Source organism: Salvelinus alpinus, chromosome 6, assembly GCF_045679555.1.
Source record: "Salvelinus alpinus chromosome 6, SLU_Salpinus.1, whole genome shotgun sequence".
Classification (NCBI taxonomy): Eukaryota; Metazoa; Chordata; class Actinopteri; order Salmoniformes; family Salmonidae; genus Salvelinus; species Salvelinus alpinus.
Genome location: NC_092091.1, coordinates 71,763,865 through 71,787,166, shown reverse-complemented (window position 1 = coordinate 71,787,166; position 23,302 = coordinate 71,763,865). Strand labels below are relative to the sequence as shown.

The following is a 23,302-nucleotide window of genomic DNA, read 5'->3' as shown; positions in this document are numbered from 1 at the left end:
TCAGAGGAAACGTCAAACACCTGCCTCTAATTGAGAGCCATACCAGGCAACCCTAAACCAACATAGAAACAGACAACATAGAATGCCCACCCAAACTCACGTCCTGACCAACTAACACATAAAACTAACAGAAAACAGGTCAGGAACGTGACAACCAGTTACAACAACCTGACTAAAGAGAGAGAGACCAGCTACGGACCAGTTACAACAACCTGACTAAAGAGAGAGACCAGTTACAGACCAGTTACAACAACCTGACTAAAGAGAGAGACCAGCTACCGACCAGTTACAACAACCTGACTAAAGAGAGAGACCAGTTACAGACCAGTTACAACAACCTGACTAAAGAGAGAGACCAGTTACAGACCAGTTACAACAACCTGACTAAAGAGAGAGACCAGCTACCGACCAGTTACAACAACCTGACTAAAGAGAGAGACCAGTTACAGACCAGTTACAACAACCTGACTAAAGAGAGAGACCAGTTACAGACCAGATACAACACCCAGAGTAAATAGAGAGACCAGCTACAGACCAGTTACAACACCCTGACTAAAGAGAGAGACCAGCTACAGACCAGTTACAACACCCTGACTGAAGAGAGAGACCAGCTACAGACCAGTTACAACACCCTGACTAAAGAGAGAGACCAGCTACAGACCAGTTTCAACACCCTGACTAAAGAGAGAGACCAGCTACAGACCAGATACAACACCCTGACTAAATAGAGAGACCAGCTACAGACCAGTTACAACACCCTGACTAAAGAGAGAGACCAGCTACAGACCAGTTACAACACCCTGACTAAAGAGAGAGACCAGCTACAGACCAGATACAACACCCTGACTAAATAGAGAGACCAGCTACAGACCAGTTACAACACCCTGACTAAATAGAGAGACCAGCTACAGACCAGTTACAACACCCTGACTAAATAGAGAGACCAGCTACAGACCAGTTACAACACCCTGACTGAAGAGAGAGACAACTTTCACCTTAGTATATTTTCCTCCAAATCGGTTGAACCGTTTAGAAATGACAGAACTTTTAGGGGACCAAAACATTGGGACAAATTCATTTATATGTGTATTAAAGTTACAGACTCACAAATATTGTACCCCTAAGACATGCTAACCTCTCACCATTACCATAACAGGAGAGATTAGCGTGTCTTGGGGTATAATATTTGTGCATTCACTCATCATTATTCACAATTAATTCAGGACTATCCATAATCATGGTAGAATCCTCGTTAATGTACACATGTTTAGAAACATATTCTATTATAATTTACAATAAAAGTGACTCCAAAATGACACAATACATTATTTACCGTTCATTTCTAAATAATCTGAAACACAACCAAAGCAAACAGCAAATGCAGACAACAAGTTTTTAGAATGCCAAAAATATGGGATCAAATACTAAACCTTGACTACTTTAATACACTTATAAGATCATTTGTCCCAATCATTTTGGTCCCTACAGTATGTACAAAATGTTCTGGCATTTCTAAACAGTTCACCCGATATGGACAAAAAAAACTAAAATGAAAGCTGACAGTCTGCACTTTAACCTCATAGTCATTGTATCATTTCAAACTGCTGGAGTACAGAGACAAAACAACAAGACGTGTCAAGGTTGAAATAGTTTTGGAGCTCACAGTATATATATTTACATTTCTCAACATCAGACATTTATCTTCAACCTGAAGAAGAGAGTCTGGATTGGTCTGACTGACTCTGTTAATGAGGGGACATGGAAATGGGTGGACGGCACCCCACTGACGAAGGGTGAGAGATGATAACTAATCTGTCAATAAGGCTCCATTCAATATTTTTCTATACACGTTATTGTCATTGATGGCAGCAATCAACAAAGTTAACTTTAAGATGAAACATGTCTGTATATTATTTAGGATTGTGACGTTCTAACTGTGATATCTGACTGTTGTTAACCCTGTAGGTACTGGTATTAACCATGATATCTGACTGTTTTTAACCCTGTAGGTGCTGGTATTAACCATGATATCTGACTGTTATTAACCTTGTAGGTACTGGTATTAACCATGATATCTGACTGTTTTTAAACCTGTAGGTACTGGTATTAACCATGATATCTGACTGTTTTTAACCCTGTGGGTACTGGTATTTACCATGATATCTGACTGTTTTTAACCCTGTAGGTACTGGTATTAACCATGATATCTGACTGTTTTTAACCCTGTGGGTACTGGTATTTACCATGATATCTGACTGTTTTTAACCCTGTAGGTGCTGGTATTAACCATGATATCTGACAGTTTTTAACCCTGTAGGTACTGGTCCCCACATCAACCTGATAATGGTGATGGCAAACCATAATATGCTGAGGAGGACTGTGTTGAGATATGTAAAAATTAGAGTCCTCTGGAGGCATTGCATGACTTGTCATGTGACCGGAAACTCAACTGGATTTGTGAGAAAGTGGTTTAACATCACCATGAAGACACATGCAGCAGCCTTCAATGTACACATCTTCCTCCTTCATTCTCTCTGTCTCTCTCTCTCACACACACACACATGCATGTATGTACACCTATTGTTGTATTTGTTTGTAATATCATATTAATAAAAGTCCTACTTATTTGGTGTTTGTAACTTCCTGTGTACCAGCAGTTATGTTTCACACGTCATCATGTTCAACATGAAGTTAGTATATTTGACTTTTGCATACATATAATTTCCAATTTGAATATATTCAACAGATATTTACATGCTCCAATTTAGGCCTGGTGATAACATTCTCAACAGTACCAAACAACCATTACATACACTGTTTAGGAGTTGACTGTATCACCAATCAATGAGTGTAGTTGTCACGTTCCTGACCTGTTTTCTGTTAGTTTTTGTATTTGTTAGTTGGTCAGGACGTGAGTTTGGGTGGGCAGTCTATGTTTTCTGTTTCTATGTTGGTTAATGGGTACCTAATATGGTTCTCAATTAGAGGCAGGTGGTTTTCATCTCCTCTGATTGAGAATCATATTAAGGTAGGTGGTGTCACATTGTTTGTTTGTGAGTGGTTGTCTCCTGTGTCTGTGTTTGTTTGCACCATAAGGGACTGTTTCGTTCGTTCGTCGTTTTGTGTAGTCATTTTCCTGTTCGTGAGTTCTTCGTGTTATGTAAGTTCTTATGTTCAGGTTCGTCTATTCCGTTTGTTGTTTTGTATATTTTCAAGTGTTATTTCGTGTTAGTGTTCGTTTACGTCTTGTTTAATAAATTCATTTAGTCTTCAAATTACGCTGCATTTTGGTTCAATCCCTGCTCCTCCTCTTCGGACGAAGAGGAAGAGGAACGTCGTTACAGAACCACCCACCAATCCAGAACCAAGCAGCGTAAGTTTGAGCAGCGGCCAAGTAAGCAGGACTCGTGGACTTGGGAGGATGTATTGGACTTCAAGGGTTGCTACACATGGGAGGAGATCCGAGCTGGAAGAGATCGCCTTCCATGGGAACAGCTGGATGCGATTAGGAGAGCAGAGGCAACGGGAGAGAGGAACCGCAGATATGAAGGTACGCGGCTAGCAAGGAAGCCCGAGAAGAAACCCCAAAAATTTCTTGGGGGGGGCTAAGAGGTGTTGGGCCGAGGGCAGGTAGGAAACCTGCGCCCACTTCCCATGCTTACCGTGGAGAGCGGGAGTACGGGCAGACACCGTGTTACGCAGTAGAGCGCACGGTGTCTCCTGTACGTGTGTAACAGTATAACTTTAGACCGTCCCGTCGCCCCGACACGGGCGCGAACCAGGGACCCTCTGCACACATCAACAACTGACACCCACGAAGCGTCGTTACCCATCGCTCCACAAAAGCCGCGGCCCTTGCAGAGCAAGGGGCAACACTACTTCTAGGTTTCAGAGCAAGTGACGTAACTGATTGAAACGCTACTTGCGCGTACCCGCTAACTAGCTAGCCATTTCACATCCGTTACACGTGTGCATAGCCCGGTGCGGGTTATTCCACCTCCCCGCACTGGTAGGGCTAGATTGAGCATTGAGCCAAGTGCCATGAAGCCGGCTCTACATATCGGGCCACCAGTGCGTCTCTTTGGGCCGGCTTACATGGCACCAGCCTTACGCATGGTGTCCCCGGTTCGCCTACATAGCCCGGTGCGGGTTATTCCACCTCCCCGCACTGGTCGGGCTACGGGGAGTATTCAACCAGGTAAGGTTGGGCAGGCTCGGTGCTCAAGGGAGCCAGTACGCCTGCATGGTCCGGTATTTCCGGCGCCACCTCCCCGCCCCAGCCTAGTACCACCAGTGCCTACACCACGCACCAAGCCTCCTGTGCGTCTCCAGAGCCCTGTACGCACTGTTCCTTCTCCCCGCACTCGCCCTGAGGTGCGTGCCCTCAGCCCGGTACCACCAGTGCCGGTACCACGCACCAGGCCTATAGTGCGCTTTGAGAGTTCAGTATGCCCTGTCCCTGCTCCCTGCACTAGCCCTGAGATGCGTGTCTCCAGCCCGGTACCACCAGTTCCGGCACCACGCACTAGGCCTAATGTGCGTCTCCAGGGTCCAGTATGCCCTGTCCCTGCTCCCCGCACTAGCCTGAAGGTGCGTGTCCTTAGCCCGGTGCCTCCAGTTCCGGCACCACGCACCAGGCCTACAGTGCGCCTCATCCGGCCAGAGCCATCCGTCTCCCCAGCGCCATCTGAGCCATCCGTCTCCCCAGCGCCATCTGAGCCATCCGTCTCCCCAGCGCCATCTGAGCCATCCGTCTCCCCAGCGCCATCTGAGCCATCCGTCTCCCCAGCGCCATCTGAGCCATCCGTCTCCCCAGCGCCATCTGAGCCATCCGTCTCCCCAGCGCCATCTGAGCCATCCGTCTCCCCAGCGCCATCTGAGCCATCCGTCTCCCCAGCGCCATCTGAGCCATCCGTCTGCCCAGTGCCGTCTGAGCCGTCTGTCTGTCCCGAGCCGTCAGAGCCGTTCGTCAGTCAGGAGCCGCTAGAGCCATTCGTCAGACAGGATCTGCCAGAGCCGCCAACCAGACAGGATCTGCCAGAGCCGCCAACCAGACAGGATCTGCCAGAGCCGCCAACCAGACAGGATCTGCCAGAGCCGCCAACCAGACAGGATCTGCCAGAGCCGCCAACCAGACAGGATCTGCCAGAGCCGCCAACCAGACAGGATCTGCCAGAGCCGCCAACCAGACAGGATCTGCCAGAGCCGCCAACCAGACAGGATCTGCCAGAGCCGCCAACCAGACAGGATCTGCCAGAGCCGCCAACCTGACAGGATCTGCCAGACCCGTCAGCCAGCCATGAGCGTCCAGAGCCGCCAACCAGACAGGATCTGCCAGAGCCGCCAACCAGACAGGATCTGCCAGAGCCGCCAACCTGACAGGATCTGCCAGACCCGTCAGCCAGCCATGAGCAGCCAGTTCCGTCAGCCAGCCATGAGCAACCCTCCAGTCATGAGCAACCCTCCAGTCATGAGCAGCCCTCCAGTCATGAGCTACCCCTCAGTCCGGAGCTACCCCTCAGTCCGGAGCTACCCCTCAGTCCGGAGCTACCCCTCAGTCCGGAGCTACCCCTCAGTCCGGAGCTACCCCTCAGTCCGGTGGCGCCCTCTGGGATGGTCTTCAGTCCGGGACTTGCGACAAGGGTCGCCGCTCCAGAGGCGCCACCAAAGCGGGTATTGACAATGGTGGAGTGGGGGCCTCGTCCCGCGCCCGAGCCGCCGCCATGATGGGGGCCACGCCGGACCCTCCCCTTCTGTTTCAGGTTCTGCGGCCGGAGTCCTCACCTTTGGGGGGGGGTACTGTCTCACCCTGGCCTTAGTATTCTTTGTTTTCTTTATTATTTTAGTTAGGTCAGGGTGTGACATGGGGAATGTATGTGTTTTTGTAGTGTCTAGGGTGTTTGTATGGTTTAGGGGGTTAAGTAGAGTAGATGGGTTTGTGTTTAGTATAGAAGTCTAGCTGTGTCTATGGTTGCCTGAATGGTTCTCAATCAGAGACAGATGTCATTAATTGTCTCTGATTGGGAGCCATATTTAAGGCAGCCATAGGCACTAGGTCAATGTGGGTAATTGTCTATGTCTATGTTGCATGTGTGCACATAGTTTGAATTAGCTTCACGATCGTTTGTTGTTTTGTTAGTTTGTTAAAGTGTTTCGTGTCGTGTTCATTCATCTTCGTTAATAAAGAGAAGATGTATCATTATCACGCTGCGCCTTGGTCCACTCTTTCACCACAAGACGATCGTGACAGTGGACAGACAGTAGATGTTATGACAGTTAACCTGTGGATAGACAGTAGATGTTATGACAGTTAACCTGTGGATAGACAGTAGATGTTATTTCTTTTTATTATTATTATTTTTTTTTATCCCCTTTTCTCCCCAATTTTTCGTGGTATCCAATCGCTAGTAATTACTATCTTGTCTCATCGCTACAACTCCCGTACGGGCTCGGGAGAGACGAAGGTCGAAAGTCATGCGTCCTCCGAGGCACAACCCAACCAAGCCGCACTGCTTCTTAACACAGCGCGCCTCCAACCCGGAAGCCAGCCGCACCAATGTGTCGGAGGAAACACCGTGCACCCGCCTCCCTCAGTTAGCGCGCACTGCGCCCGGCCCGCCACAGGAGTCGCTGGTGCGCGATGAGACAAGGATATCCCTACCGGCCAAACCCTCCCTCACCCGGACGACGCTAAGCCAATTGTGCGTCGCCCCACGGGTCTCCCGGTCGCGGCCGGCTGCGACAGAGCCTGGGCGCGAACCCAGACTCTGGTGGCGCAGCATAGCACTGCGATGCAGTGCTCTAGACCACTGCGCCACCCGGGAGGCCCAGACAGTAGATGTTATGACAGTTAACCTGTGGATAGACACTAGATGAAATGACAGTTAACCTGTGGATGGACAGTAGATGTTATGACAGTTAACCTGTAGATAGACAGTAGATGCTATGACAGTTAACCTGTGGATAGACAGTAGATGTTATGACAGTTAACCTGTGGCTTGACAGTAGATGTTATGACAGTTAACCTGTGGCTAGACAGTAGATGTTAACCTGTGGACAGACAGTATATGTTATGACAGTTAACCTGTGGACAGACAGTATATGTTATGACAGTTAACCTGTGGATAGACAGTATATGTTATGACAGTTAACCTGTGGACAGACAGTAGATGTTATGACAGTTAACCTGTGGATAGACAGTATATGTTATGACAGTTAACCTGTGGACAGACAGTAGATGTTATGACAGTTAACCTGTGGATAGACAGTAGATGTTATAACAGTTAAAACCTTTTGTCAATAGGGGGAGCTGTTAGCACTTTTTTTTGACATTGCCAAATTAAACTGCCTAGTATTCAATTCTTGCTCGTACAATATGCATATTATTGTTATTATTGGATAGAAAACACTCTCTAGTTTCTATAACCGTTGGAATTATGTCTCTGAGTGGAACAGAACTCATTCTACAGCACTTTTCCTGACAGGGAGTGAGATTTCAGAAATCTTGGCCTCTGGTCCCAGGTCAGTTTTAATGTCCCTGTGAATGCTATCAGGATACAAACACTGCCTACGCCTTCCTCTAGATGTCAGTAAGTGGTGACAATTTGAATGGAGTCGATTGCGCAATCAGGGCCTGTATAAAACACCAAAGACCGGAAGTAGCTTTCTTTTGGACCCTGCGCTCGACGCACGATGGACGTCGGACTGGCCTCTTTCCAAGCCTTGGTTTAGCCAGTAATATATCGCCGGTCATGTTTTTACTCGTTATAGGTGTTAAAAACATCATAAGGTAGTTAATTTAAACCGTTTTATAGCAATTTATATCCGTTTAGTGCGATTTTGAGGCATTTATTTGTGACGTCCTTCCATGAGCTGGGCACTTTTCCTGTACATACCGAACGTTAGTGGCCATTTCGACGGGACAAGAGGACATCTTTCGACCAAAAGACGATTAGACCGGAGAAAGGATACATTGCCCAAGATTCTGATGGAAGAACAGCTCATAGTAAGAACTATTTATGATGATAAATCGCTGTTCTGTTGAAAAATGTTAAACGCATATATCGCCATTTTGTTTTGTGTAGCTTCGCTTTGGCGGACCCGGTATTGCACAGTAAGGATAATTTTAGAAATGTAATTCAGCGATTGCATTAAGAACTAATTTGTCTTTCGATTCCTGTCAACCCTGTATTTTTTAGTCAAGTTTATGATTAGTTATCGATTAGACGAGATCACTCTCAAAGATGGCGCCCGACATTTTCAGGCCAGTTTTGCTACTATTCTCATTGTATAACCAAGGTTTTTTGTGGCTAAATATGCACATTTTCGAACAAACTCTATATGTATGTTGTAATATGATGTTACAGGAGTGTCATCGGAAGAATTCTGAGAAGGTTAGTGAAAAAATTAATATATTTTGGTGATGATAACGTTATCGCTCCCTTTGCCTTGAATTCATGCTGGGGTAACGTTTGCACATGTGGTATGCTAATATAACGATTTATTGTGTTTTCGCTGTAAAACACTTAGAAAATCTGAAATATTGTCTGGATTCACAAGATGTTGGGCTTTCATTTGCTGTAGGCTATGTATTTTTCAGAAATGTTTTAAGATGAGTAATTAGTTATTTGACGTTACATTACAAGTGGAAATAAAATTGGATGGACAACAGAAATAGAGGAAGGACTAAGAACAAATAAGAGAGAACTATTGTAAAGTGGACTGTGTCTGTAAGATAGGTATAAGATGTAGAAATTGAAGGTAAAAGCAGAAGTGTTTATAAGTTTACTCCAATTGGGGGATTGGTGGTAGGGTCGCGGGGAATAATAATAAAGGCATATTCTTTAAAAAAGTATGTATGTCTATATAGGTATGTGTATGTATATATGTGTATATGTATGCATGCGTGTATGGATATATATATTTACCCCAAAAAATATGGGGGAATGGAAATGATGCAGACAATTACATTGGAAGCAACATTCTTTCCGCAATACTAAGCTGATCCACCCCTAAAAAAAAAAAAAAGTTATTTGACGTTGGTCTCTGTAATTATTCTGGCAGCTTCGGCACTATTTCAGATTGTAGCTGCAATGTAGAACTGTGATTTATACCTGAAAAATGCACATTTTTCGAAAAAAACCTATGCTATACCATAAATATGTTATCAGACTGTCATCTTATGAAGTTGTTTCTTGGTTAGTGGCTATATATATCTTTATTTAGTCGAATTAGTGATAGCTTCTGATGGAGTAAAAAACTGGTGGTGTAAGAAAAGTGGTGTCTTTTGCTAACGTGGTTAGCTAATAGATTTACATATTGTGTCTTCCCTGTAAAACATTTTAAAAATCAGAAATGATGGCTGGATTCACAAGATCTGTATCTTTCATCTGGTGTCTTGGACTTGTGATTTAATGATATTTAGATGCTTGTATTTACTTGTGACGCTATAATAGGCTATGCTAGTCAGCTTTTTTACTGTGGGGGGTGCTCCCGGATCCGGGATGGTGTGCAAGTAGAAGTTAACCTGTGGATAGACAGTATATGTTATGACAGTTAACCTGTGGACAGACAGTATATGTTATGACAGTTAACCCGTGGACAGACAGTAGATGTTATTACAGTTAACCTGTGGATAGACAGTAGATGTTATAACAGTTAACCTGTGGATAGACAGTATATGTTATGACAGTTAACCTGTGGACAGACAGTTTATGTTATGACAGTTAACCTGTGGACAGACAGTATATGTTATGACAGTTAACCTGTGGACAGACAGTATATGTTATGACAGTTAACCTGTGGACAGACAGTATATGTTATGACAGTTAGCCTGTGGACAGACAGCAGATGTTATGACAGTTAGCCTGTGGACAGACAGTAGATGTTATGACAGTTAACCTGTGGACAGACAGTATATGTTATGACAGTTAGCCTGTGGACAGACAGTAGATGTTATGACAGTTAACCTGTGGATAGACAGTAGATGTTATGACAGTTAACCTGTGGATAGACAGTAGATGTTATGACAGTTAGCCTGTGGACAGACAGTAGATGTTATGACAGTTAACCTGTGGACAGACAGTATATGTTATGACAGTTAGCCTGTGGACAGACAGTAGATGTTATGACAGTTAACCTGTGGATAGACAGTAGATGTTATGACAGTTAACCTGTGGATAGACATGAGATATTATGACAGTTAACCTGTGGATAGACAGTAGATGAAATGACAGTTAACCTGTGGATAGACAGTAGATGTTATGACCTCTGTTGTCTCTGCTAGTCAACATGATGGCTGCTGAAAGATTCCTTCATTACCAAGTCCCGCCCTCTCTCTCCTCTAACCCCACTCATGACATTGGCCACGTTCCAGTTTGATTACATTGAAGTCGCCTGCCAGATCTCACAATGCCTGGATTGGTGTTTAACACATCAGTTAATCACATCATGTTGTACAGTCATCTGATGCGCTTTTGTTGATGCGTGCAACTCAACTGCAATTTAGTCATTCTTGAACGAGACTGTTCTCTCCTCATTGTAGTTGATAGATTGATTAGTTCTGAGCTCTGACTTCACAGACACAGGAAACTACTAACCCTGCTACTGTTCTCCCTCCCATCTCACTCTGACAGCCACAGTTTCCTTTTCTCTCTCTGGTTGGACAGCATACTTGTTACTCTTTGGCCTCAAGTTTATTTCAAAGCCATGTCTTAGTGTTACTTTTGTGTAAAACTATGTCTAATGATTCATTTGAAAGTCAACAATAGGTTTTTCTATATGTCCTGTTTTTTCTATTAACCTGTTTTTGCTTAGTCATTATGGGGTATTGTGTGTAGATTGATCAGGGGAAAAAACAATGTAATCAATTTTAGAATAAAGCTGTAACGTAACAAAATGTGAAAAAAGTGAAGGGTCTGAATACTTTCTGAATGCACTGTACAGTACATGGTATTTGGTGGCCAGTCAAACTCTGGGGGGGAGTTTCCCCTAGGTATAGATCTATGATCAGCAATCCCTTCCCTGATCCTAACCTTAACCATTTGTGGTGGAAATTCAAAAAACGGACCTAAGATCAGCGTCTAGGGACAACTTCCCCCTACACCACCAGTCACAGAGTGAGATCCATAATGTGCTCTCCATTTGAAGGCTGGGGGTGCTGTAAACTCAGTCAGGATATATGTAGTGTAATGTCAATTAACAGGATCCCAATTTATTTTAGCAGATCCCAAATTGGGACTCTGTGAATTCACACATACATCATATAGCATGATATAGAATCATATAATGTAGTATATTATCAAACTAAGGCTGGTGCAGGTCACGTGGTGTGTTGATTTCACACTTTGGTTGACTGATAGAGAGTTTCACTACCTAAAGTTGCACAGACGCAGGACAGTGCAGGGAGAAGACACAGCTACAGACGTACATTAGAGTTGAAGTAAGGAGTAGAAGTTACCGTATTTTAGCACAAGTGTGTTAAGATGCCAGAGGGAGTCTATGAAAACTCAGATGGATTTGAAGACAACAAACCTAATGCAATGAAGAACACAGACATTGATGGCCAATTTTATGGCAACTTAGGAGCCTTCAAACCCAGTCCAAGAGAGGGAGGTGTTGCTTCAGGTAAGATTGCATGAACACACACACACACACACACACACACACACACACACACACACACACACACACACACACACACACACACACACACACACACACACACACACACACACACACACACACACACACACACACACACACACACACACACACACACACACACAATATATTAAACAGGTGAGATTACCCTGTATTACTAAACCTTCATTTGTGTGGTGTGGATGATACAGTAAAACATATTACCAAAGATCTTTAATAATGTGTGTATCAGTACATGTTCAGTGGTGGAAGAGACCCCCTAGAGTTGCTGCAGTGTGTCTGGGGCTGCTGTGTGTTCTCCTAATAATCTTTGAAAGTCAGTCTGTTGTCAAGTTACATATAAGCACAATATAAAATGCTCATAGTTGATTGTTGTTCCCCTATATTTGTCTCAAAAGAGGGAAGTGAAGTGGATCTTTTCAGTGGTTCAACCAGCTGTCACTCAAACTCAACCAATCAGATTCATTAAGAGAGAAGAGCGCTGCGGCCAGTTATGTCGCCATCTCATCCTCACGGGTTAAGCCTCCCCATCCTCATTATCCAATTGGAGCAGTTTGTAGTGTCAAATATATTGTCTGGACATTATAATGACCGATGTTTGTAGTCCTGGACCTTCTGAACATGTTGTATATTTGGGAGTAAACAGAGGGTCCAGATCAGCAGAAAGGTGAAAGGAAGGGAGAGTTCTGGAAACTCCCTGAATTATCTTGGGGCTGTTACATATGATATGTAAAATATGTTAACAACTAGCCTTTGATCTCCACTTCCCCTCTATGATCTATATATTCCTGGTATGACAGTGTCCTGTCCATCATCACAAGCAGCAAGTCCCATTCCCTGGACAGGAGAACTGTGTTGAGATATACTCTGGACAAGATGACCATGTAGAGACATGGAATGATTTATATTGTGCTGCAGAAAATGGTTTAACAATAACCACTGTAACAATCCCTCACAAGCATCCACACACACACACACACACACACACATACACACTCACACAAACACGTACACAAGTATGCAAACCTTTTCTATTTTTTGTATTAGCATAGCCACAACTGCCGTGTCAACCAGCTGTCACTCAAAATCTCCTCAACCAGGTTCATTTTAGAGAGAGGGAGGCAGGTAGTCTAGCGGTTAAGATTGTTTGGCTAGTAACCGAAAGGTTGCTGCTTCGATTTCCCGAGCCAACTACGTGACAAATTGGCCGATGTGCCCTTGAGCAAGGCACTTAATCCTAATTGGTCCTGTAAGTCGCTCTGGATAAGAGCGTCTGCTAAATGAAATGGTTAAGGCTACCCACTCTCAATATCCATTAGGAGCATTTTGTAGTGTCACTCTGGGACACTAGAAGGCCAGCATCCTGGAGTCGTCTCTTCACTGCCGCCGTTGAGACTGATGTTTTGCGTGTACTATTTAATGCTGCCAGTTGAGGACTTGTGAGGCATCTGTTTCTCAAACTAGACACTCTAATGTACTTGTCCTCTTGCTCAGTTGTGCACCGGGGCCTCCCACTCCTCTTTCTATTCTGGTTAGAGCCAGTTTGCACTGTTCTGTGAAGGGAGTAGTACATGGCGTTGTATGAGATCTTAAGTTTCTTGCCAATTTCTCGCATGGAATAGCATTCATTTCTCAGAACAAGAATAGACTGACGGGTTTCAGAAGAAAGGTCTTTGTTTCTGGCCATTTTGAGCCTGTAATCAAACCCACAAATGCTGATGCTCCAGATAGTCAATTAGTCTAAAGAAGGCCAGTTCAGTACAACAGTTTTCAGCTGTGCTAACATAATTGCAAAAGGGTTTTGTAATGATCGATTAGCCTTTTAAAATAATAAACTTGGATTAGCTAACACAACGTGCCACTGGAACACAGGAGTGATGGTTGCTGATAATGCGCCGCTGTACGCCTATGTAGATATTCCATAAAATATCTGCCATTTCCAGCTACAATAGTCAGGTAGCCTAGTGGTTAGAGCGTTGGTGTCACGATCGTCATGGGAAGAAGTGGACCAAAGCGCAGCGTGGTACATGTTCATTCTATTTATTTATTTAATGAACACCGACAATGTCACGTTCCTGACCTATTTCTGTTAGTTTGTTGTATGTGTTAGTTGGTCAGGACGTGAGTTTGGGTGGGCATTCTATGTTGTCTGTTTCTATGTTGGTTTAGGGTTGCCTGGTATGGCTCTCAATTAGAGGCAGGTGTTTGGCGTTCCTCTAATTGAGAGTCATATTTAGGTAGGTTGTTTCACAGTGTTCGTGGTGGGTGGTTGTCTCCTGTTTCAGTGTTTGTCGCACCATACGGGACTGTTCGGTATGTTTGTACATCGTCATTTTTGTGTAGTCTATTTTTCCCTGTTCGTGCGTTCTGCATGTTTTATTGTAAGTTCGTATGTCTAGGTTTGTCTACGCCTTCGTTTTGTTATTTTGTTAGTTATTCAAGTCTAGTTCGTTTTCTGTCTTAGTTGTTTGGTCGTGTCCTTATTAAAATCATGTCATTTCACAAAGCTGCGCCTTGGTTCGATCACTACTCCTCCTCTTCGGTTGAAGAGGAGGAGGACTACCGTACAGAACCACCCACCAAATTACCAGAACCAAGCAGCGGGGAAAAGGGCAGCGACAGCAACCGCAGAGATCCCAGGATTCATGGACATGGGAGGAGATCCTGAACGGCAAAGGACCCTGGGCTCAGCCAGGGGAATATCGCCGTCCCAAGGCGGAGCTGGAGGCAGCAAAGGCAGAGAGGCGCGGGTATGAGGAGGCAGCGCGGCGACGCGGTTGGGAGCCCGAGAGTCAGACCCAAAAATTTCTTGGGGGGGGGAACACGAGGAGTGTGGCAAAGCCGGGTAGGATACCTGAGCCAACTCCCCGTGCTTACCGTGGAGTGAGAGGGCGTCGTACTGGTCAGACACCGTGTTATGCGGTAAAGCGCACGGTGTCCCCAGTACGCGTGCTTAGCCCAGTGCGGGCTATTCCACTTTGCCGCACTGGGAGGGCTAGGTTGGGCATCGAGCCGGATGTCATGAAGCCGGCCCAACGCATCTGGCCACCAGTGCGTCTCCTCGGGCCGGCGTACATGGCACCAGCCTTACAGGTGGTGTCCCCGGTTCGCCTGCATAGCCCAGTGCGGGCTATTCCACCTCGCCGCACTGGCAGGGCTACGGGGACCATTCAACCTGGTAAGGTTGGGGAGGCTCGGTGCTCAAGAGCACGTGTCCTCCTTCACGGTCCGGTATACCCGGTGCCACCTCCAAGTACCAGTCCACCGGTGGCAGCCCTCCGCACCAGGCTGTCTCTCCGGGTTCTCTCTCCAGCTGCTCCCACCTGTCCAGCGCTGTCAGAGCTTTCCTCCTCTCCAGCGCAGCCAGTGCCTATACCACGCACCAGGCTGTCTCTCCGTCTCCTCCCTACAGGTGTGCCCGTCTGCCCAGCGGCGCCTGAACTGCCCGTCTGCCCAGCGGCGCCTGAACTGCCCGTCTGCCCAGCGGCGCCTGAACTGCCCGTCTGCCCAGCGGCGCCTGAACTGCCCGTCTGCCCAGCGGCGCCTGAACTGCCCGTATGCCCAGCGGCGCCTGAACTGCCCGTCTGCCCAGCGGCGTCTGAACTGCCCGTCTGCCCCACGCCGTCTGAACTGTCCGTCTGCCATGAGCCTGCAAAGCCGCCCATCTGCCACGAGCCTACAGAGCCGTCCGCCAGACAGGAGCCGCTAGAGCCGTCCGCCAGACAGGAGCCGCTAGAGCCGTCCGCCAGACCGGATCAGCCAGAGCCTTCCGCCAGACCGGATCAGCCAGAGCCTTCCGCCAGACCGGATCAGCCAGAGCCTTCCGCCAGACCGGATCAGCCAGAGCCTTCCGCCAGACCGGATCAGCCAGAGCCTTCCGCCAGACCGGATCAGCCAGAGCCGTCCAGCCAGGACCTGCCAGAGCCGTCCAGCCAGGACCTGCCAGAGTCCCTCAGCCAGGACCTGCCAGAGTCCCTCAGCCAGGACCTGCCAGAGTCCCTCATCCCGGAGCTGCCGCCCCTTATCCCGGTGCTGCCCCTTATCCCGATGCTGCCCCTTCATTTAGGTGGGTTTAGTTGGAGGGTGGTCATTGGGAGGGGGATACAGAAGCGGGGAGTGACTATGGTGGTGTGGGGACAGCGTCCGGAGCCTGAGCCACCACCGTGGTCAGATGCCCACCCAGACCCTCCCCTAGACTTTGTGCTGGTGCGCCCGGAGTTCGCACCTTAAGGGGGGGGTTATGTCACGTTCCTGACCTATTTCTGTTAGTTTGTTGTATGTGTTAGTTGGTCAGGACGTGAGTTTGGGTGGGCATTCTATGTTGTCTGTTTCTATGTTGGTTTAGGGTTGCCTGGTATGGCTCTCAATTAGAGGCAGGTGTTTGGCGTTCCTCTAATTGAGAGTCATATTTAGGTAGGTTGTTTCACAGTGTTCGTGGTGGGTGGTTGTCTCCTGTTTCAGTGTTTGTCGCACCATACGGGACTGTTCGGTATGTTTGTACATCGTCATTTTTGTGTAGTCTATTTTTCCCTGTTCGTGCGTTCTGCATGTTTTATTGTAAGTTCGTATGTCTAGGTTTGTCTACGCCTTCGTTTTGTTATTTTGTTAGTTATTCAAGTCTAGTTCGTTTTCTGTCTTAGTTGTTTGGTCGTGTCCTTATTAAAATCATGTCATTTCACAAAGCTGCGCCTTGGTTCGATCACTACTCCTCCTCTTCGGTTGAAGAGGAGGAGGACTACCGTAACAGACAACAACAAAACAAAATACGAACGTGACGTTCTGCAGGGCAAAATAACAACCAATGCAAAAATAAGAACCCACAAATGAAAGAGGGAAAAAGGACTGCCTAAGTATGATTCCCAATCAGAGACAACGATAGACAGCTGCCTCTGATTGGGAACCACACTCGGCCAAAAACAAAGAAATAGAAAACATAGAAATAAAGAAACTAGAAGGCCCACCCTAGTCACACCCTGGCCTAACCAAAATAGAGAATAAAAACCTCTCTATGGCCAGGATGTGACAGTTGGACTAGTAACTGAAAGGTTGCAAGATCAAATTCCTGAGCTGACAAGGTAAAAATCTGTCGTTCTGCCCCTGAACAAGGCAGTTAGCCCACTGTTCCTAAGCCATCATTAAAAATAAGAATATGTTCTTAACTTACTTGCCTAGTTAAATAAAGGTAAAAAAGTACAACATTAACATTGTCTACACTGTATTTCTGATCAATTTGATGTTTTTTTATTGGACATTAAATGTGCTTTGTTTTAAAAAACAAGGACATTTGTAAGTGACCCCAAACTTTTGAACGGTAGTGTATGTTAACAACTAGCCTTTGATCTCCACTTCCCCTCTATGATCTATATCTTCCTGGTATGATAGTGTCCTGTCCATCATCACAAATAGCAAATCCCATTCCCTGGGCAGGAGGACTGTGTTGAGATATACTCTGGACAAGATGACCATGTAGAGACATGGAATGATTTATATTGTGCTGCAGAAAATGGTTCAACAATAATCACTGTAACAATCTCTCACATGCACACATGCACACAAGTATGTCAACTTGTTCTATTTTTTGCATTAGCATAGCCACAACTACCCGTGTCATTTTGTTGATACTTCCCTAGAGTTAACACCTACAGCAGTCACACAGACAGAGACACACAGATGACTCAGAGACAGAGATATCACTAGAAGCAGAGACTTAACGTATAGAGGACTTGCAGTTGACGTACGACGCCTCCTGGCGGCCATGTTGGAAGACCACCACATTAATTCTAGAAGCAGAGACTTAATGTATAGTAGACCTACATAGAAAGAAAGACCCAGGCATTGTTAAAGATGTCAAAGGTCATCTATGCTGAACCAGATATGAACAAGAAGGTCAAGTTTAACAGAGGTGAGATGGAGGAGAGGATTGTTAATATCTAAGTAAGTGCAGAAAACCCGAGAGACGGTGAGACCAGCACCAGGAGAGAAGAGACAGCAGACACTGCCCCTGATAATGAACCAGGAGACCAGCGCTCAGGTAACACACACACACACACACACACACACACACACACACACACACACACACACACACACACACACACACACACACACACACACACACACACACACACACACACACACACACACACACACACACAAATATAAAAGTCTCTTGTATGTGTCCACAGAGCCTGATAGCTCAGGGAAGAGACCCTTCCTAGTTGCTGCAGTGTGTCTGGGGCTGCTGTGTGTTCTACTGGCTGGGATCATAGGCCTGTCTGTCTACTGTGAGTCTGTCTCCAAGTTCATTGCTTATCACCTAGTTGTAAGAAGTGCTGGTTACTAGGCCTATTTACCTGGTGTTTTACCTAGTAACTATTTGTTTATACTTTGTAGATAACAGAGCCATCAAAGATTCTGAGGATAAAAGGAACACATTGTTCCAGAGTTTCTCCCTTTATAAAATCAACACAACTGAAGAGAGAGACCAGCTACAGACCAGATACCACAACCTGACTGAAGAGAGAGACCAGCTACAGACCAGATACAACAACCTGACTGAAGAGAGAGACCAGCTACAGGCCAAATACAACAACCTGACTGAAGAGAAAGGCCATATTCAGGCAAAGTTTTTTGTGATAGGTGAGATATAACTGTGATAAATTAGAAGTAAAATCAACAGTAATTATATATCAATGGGTTTTTGAGGATAGAGAAACTGACTAAGTTTCTCAACATGTTCAACTTTGCTCTTCAACAGAGCAGCATTGTCAGCAGGGATGGAGATACTTTGACTCCAGTTTGTACTTCCTCTCTACTGAGAAGAAAACCTGGGAGAAGAGCAGACAGGACTGTCTGGAGAGAGGAGCAGACCTGGTGATCATAAACAGCAGAGAGGAACAGGTGAGTGAGAGAGAGAGAGAGAGAGAGAGAGAGAGAGAGAGAGAGAGAGAGAGAGAGAGAGAGAGAGAGAGAGAGAGAGAGAGAGAGAGAGAGAGAGAGAGAGAGAGTCTCTCTTTTCATCAGTACACTAATATGTTTGCAATATTTTATAAATATATTAAGAGTGAAATAATCTTTATCTTTCTCAACAATAGACATTTCTCTTCAACCTCCACCTGAAAGCCTGGATTGGTCTGAAGGACTCTGTTACTGAGGGGACCTGGAAGTGGGTGGACGGCACCCCACTGACCACAGGGTGAGAGATTTGACCATTTTACCTTGTGATATGGAGATACAAAACAACAATGATATATTGCTTCCAATCATGTTCATCAAAATGTATGTTCCGACTCATGGATGTCATTCTATGCTAACTATAGATGTATCTTAGAAATCAAGTCATACTTTTAGATTAAAATGTCATTATATAAAAAATACATGTCATTGTTAATGGTCCATTCTTGATAACATCTTACAGAGTGTGTCTTTAAAACGTAGGACTTTGTCTTTAATTGAGGAGGATGTTTGTACCACAGTGTCTGACTGTCTGGTTCTCTGTGTTGTTTAGGTATTGGGGGACAGGACAGCCTGATAATAGTGGTCTGTTCTATGGGCAGGAGGACTGTGTTGAGATATACTATGGACAAGATGACCCTCTAAAGACATGGAATGATGACAAATGTGGCACAAATCATAACTGGATCTGTGAGAAAGTGGTTTGACAATAACCTACTGTAACAATCTCTCTCTTTCCCTGTCTCTCTCTCTCGTAGTTATTATGTTGATGTTTGGATACAGTACTTAATGGTTAAGTGATAATCCCACTTAGTGGTTAAAGTGAGAGATGAACTCAACATACAGGTGAAATAGTTATATTACAGACTTGTCTATGAGCTCTTTTTCAATTCGGCTTTACTCGATTCCTCCTCACATCCTCTCTCCTCCCCTCCTTCTCCAAACACATTGGAGAATACAATCCTAGGGGAGGTGCCTTGTACCTTCTCCTCTAATAGGGTTGAAAGGAGGAGAGGAGACAGGAGGAGAGGAATCTAGGAAAGACTAATTGAGATAGAGCCTTAGTGTCAGAGAGAGACAGAGGAGGAAGAACATTAAGAGAATGAGGAAGAGATAAACAATAAGACAAATAATTGTTGTGTTTAGATTTAGAGGAGAGTATGTAGACATACTGTACTCTGTAAAATGATTCTTCATTATTTTATTAGAAACATGTCATGTGATTTGCAGTAGGCTTGTGCTTAGTAAAAAGAAAGGCGGGACAAATTATTAACCTATGCTTATCACTTTAATAAAAGAATAACAAAGTCACAATAAATAAAGGAACAATGTTTTAACAAGGTCTACCAGCTTCCTGAGTGAATGTGATTGGATACTTAAAACAGTGTGGCCTGGACACACACACAGGGCAGAACAGTACTGAGAGGGCACACACACACACACACACACACACAATGCTAATGAAAGGTGAGAATGACTCACAACCTTCATTGTACAAGGGACAACGTGTAGGTTAACAATAGCAAAATCAAGCAAAATGCACCAGTGGAGCTGTCTGCTACATACCCACACACTCATCATGGTGTCTATCTGCTGTCGTGTCTCTTCCTGGAGGTTGCTGTCTACTACATATCCACACACTCATCATGGTGTCTATCTGCTGTTGTGTCTCTCCTGGAGGTTGCTGTCTGCTCAAACCACTGGTTAAGGTGTGAAGTCCTCCCTAAATCTATAACACTGTATGTTCTCAGACACAACAGACTGTTAAACTAAAGCAGCTGTTTAACAGGATATACAACATAATATACTGTCTGTTGTACTGTGTGCAGCTCCATAATGACCCAAGTATATGTATAATAACCCAAGAGCTGTGTACAGGATACTGTGAACAGGACCATAGATAAACAACCTGAATCTCAGAACACTGGTAAATACATCGTAGTCATAGAGACACACACATGGAAGTTTAAACCAATGGTTATTATCCCTCCACTTGCCACACAAACTGTTTAACTTAAGATAATGAGGTTGGCCGATGTCCAATGCCTGAACACAAATCTTCCAAACTCAACTGAGTAAAATAAACCTTAACAAACAGATTATTAATATTTTAAAAACAGAACACAACTTGTCTTCCAAACGATGGTGTCTTACTTCACAAGGGAAAGGTTTTGAAACAGTCATTAAAATTATTTATGTGTGGAAATTGATACATGAAATGCAACATGCTATGTGTCCCAGGTGAAATGTTCTGAAATGATGGAGGCTCCTAAGGTGTATTTTAGGATGTATACTAACTGCTGAAAGTTATTTCAATGTCCATGTAGTCCTGTGTACTGTAACTGGCCACTATGTACTTCCTGTTGCTGTGAAAACTTGTATGGTTAACAACCACATGCACATCCCCCTCAACAGGAAAGAGATGTGGGTGAGAAACCAGCACTTTAAAAGTACAGCTATTGTTATTTTTTCATTAACAGATGATCCAGAAGAGAATCTTTATACTTGGGATCACTCAATACGGGGTGAATTCTATCTTCCACTTAGGTCATATTTTAACTTAATGATACTGGAAGACTAAGTGACATTTGACTAAAGCTGAAGTTAGGGTTCACCCCTATATCAGTCGCTATAGTCCATGTTTGATTGTGTCTCATTGATGATGCTATGTACAGTATCTGTCTCCACAGAGTCTGATAGCTCAGGGAAGAGACCCTTCCTACTTGCTGCAGTGTTTCTGGGGCTGCTGTGTGTTCTACTGGCTGGGATCATAGGCCTGTCTGTCTACTGTGAGCAGCTCAACTTCATGTTACACTAAACCTCACATAGACTGTGTCATATCAGTATGTGATTTCTGTGCAGAAGTGTATGTTATTGGTTAGGGATGTTGTGTTTGGTTATTATTCCTCTCCACCAGTGGCGGTCGGTGCCGTTTAAAATGAGGGAGGATGATTTTATTTTTCATGAGCATGGCCTTTTTCAATTACAGCATACTGGATGACTGTCATTCATATTCTATTCACCTAGTTCAATGTAACAGCAATAGGTTTAGGCTACTACATGACACTTAAAATGTCCCTTCACCCATCATGATGTTGCTACGACCTAGCCTATAAATGAAAATGTACAACGTAGGTGCACGCAGGTCGAGAGAACATTTCACACATTCAATACCACCTTCCACACTCTTGCCTGCATCTAGCTTATCTAGGGTGTAATTATTAGTCCAACAGTTGCAAACAAGAGTTTCTATTGGACAAATTCAGGTATGTTTATCCCCATTTCTTATATTTGCTTCCGTTTAAGAAACATTTTTCAAAAGACTCAGCAGAATGAATACACCCCTGATCACAGTTCACTTTCATAGCAGCCACTTTGTATTCCTTCTCGCAACAATGCGCTCTCCTCCTCTCACCGTTTCCCTTCGCTTGTGGACTTCAATGCACATTACTCCAGCTGTATGTGACCAGGTGAAAAAACCCTTCCAAACCAAACCATATCATAACCGGTACACACAGCCTACATCGTTGTCACCATATTAGCTGAAGTAGCGTCATAGTCAACATCAGTGGTGATTTTGCAATGTAAATCTTGGTGGGAAAAAATCTAATGCAAACTCCAACAAAACACAACACAACACTAAACAATACATTAACTATAATGGTGACAAATGGTGCACACAAACTGTTAGGGCCTACATAAAGCTGTCCCAACAGCAGAGTCTCAACAGCAGTCCCAACACCTTACCACTGCTACACCTGGCTATCAGCAGAACCTTGTTTGGCATTGAAACAGTTAATTTCACTGGCTGCCCCACCACCACAGAAAGCTCTGAGCGAGGCTGAAACAACTGCAGTTTGGAGCTGCCTTACTCAAGAAACCATGTTTGTATACAGCTTTATTAACTCAATTATTTCTTTTTTCACATTGTTTGCAAACTGAAATGCAACACGAATGAATGCCAAAATAACATGCAAAAAATAGGCCAATTATGAATGACGGGTCACCAGTGCAAAATAATTTGTTTTGTATTGTTCATCTTCAGGACTTGTGTTTGCAGACTGTCTGATAAAATCTACTTAAACCTGGTCAGAGATCTAACTTCACAAGCAGACATGACTACAAACCATGTTCCCACACTGAAGCACCACATACGTGCACAAAGTCATGCAGACCTTCATGTCTGAACATCAGTGGTGGCTGGTGGGAGGAGAAATAGGAGGATGGGCTCATTGTAATGTTTGGAATGGAATTCATGGAATGGAGTCAAACATGTGGTTTCCATATGTTTGTGTTTGATACCGTTCCACAAATTCCATTCCAGCCATTACAATGAGCCCGTCTTCCTATAGCTTTTCCCACCAGCCTCTTCTGCTGCACGCACACTCACACTCACGCATGAGAATGTACACAGCTCTACCTTGGTTCACCACAGGCCCATTTTACACTAAAAGTGAAGCTGCTGAGAAAGAGTTAACTCTCCCCCGTTCTGTCTTTCTGAAGCTCCCCTCAACTCAGAGTCAACCACTACACCGTGTGGTCAGTTACCAGTTGTCATGGTCACAGTCTCTCAGGTTGTGTGACTGGTAGTGACGTCACTGGATGAGTTCTAGCTATTTCTGAGTAACAGGTTTTCTTAAAACATATTGTGGCAGAATCAAGTATTATAATTCAATAGAATAAAATA

General features: G+C 44.7%; 1 pseudogene; it reads left to right on the top strand.

Annotated features, from left to right (window-relative positions):
* Window positions 1-185: 185 nt before the first annotated feature.
* On the top strand, window positions 186-19,947 carry LOC139579271 (C-type lectin domain family 4 member M-like; annotated as a pseudogene).
* Window positions 19,948-23,302: the final 3,355 nt, after the last annotated feature.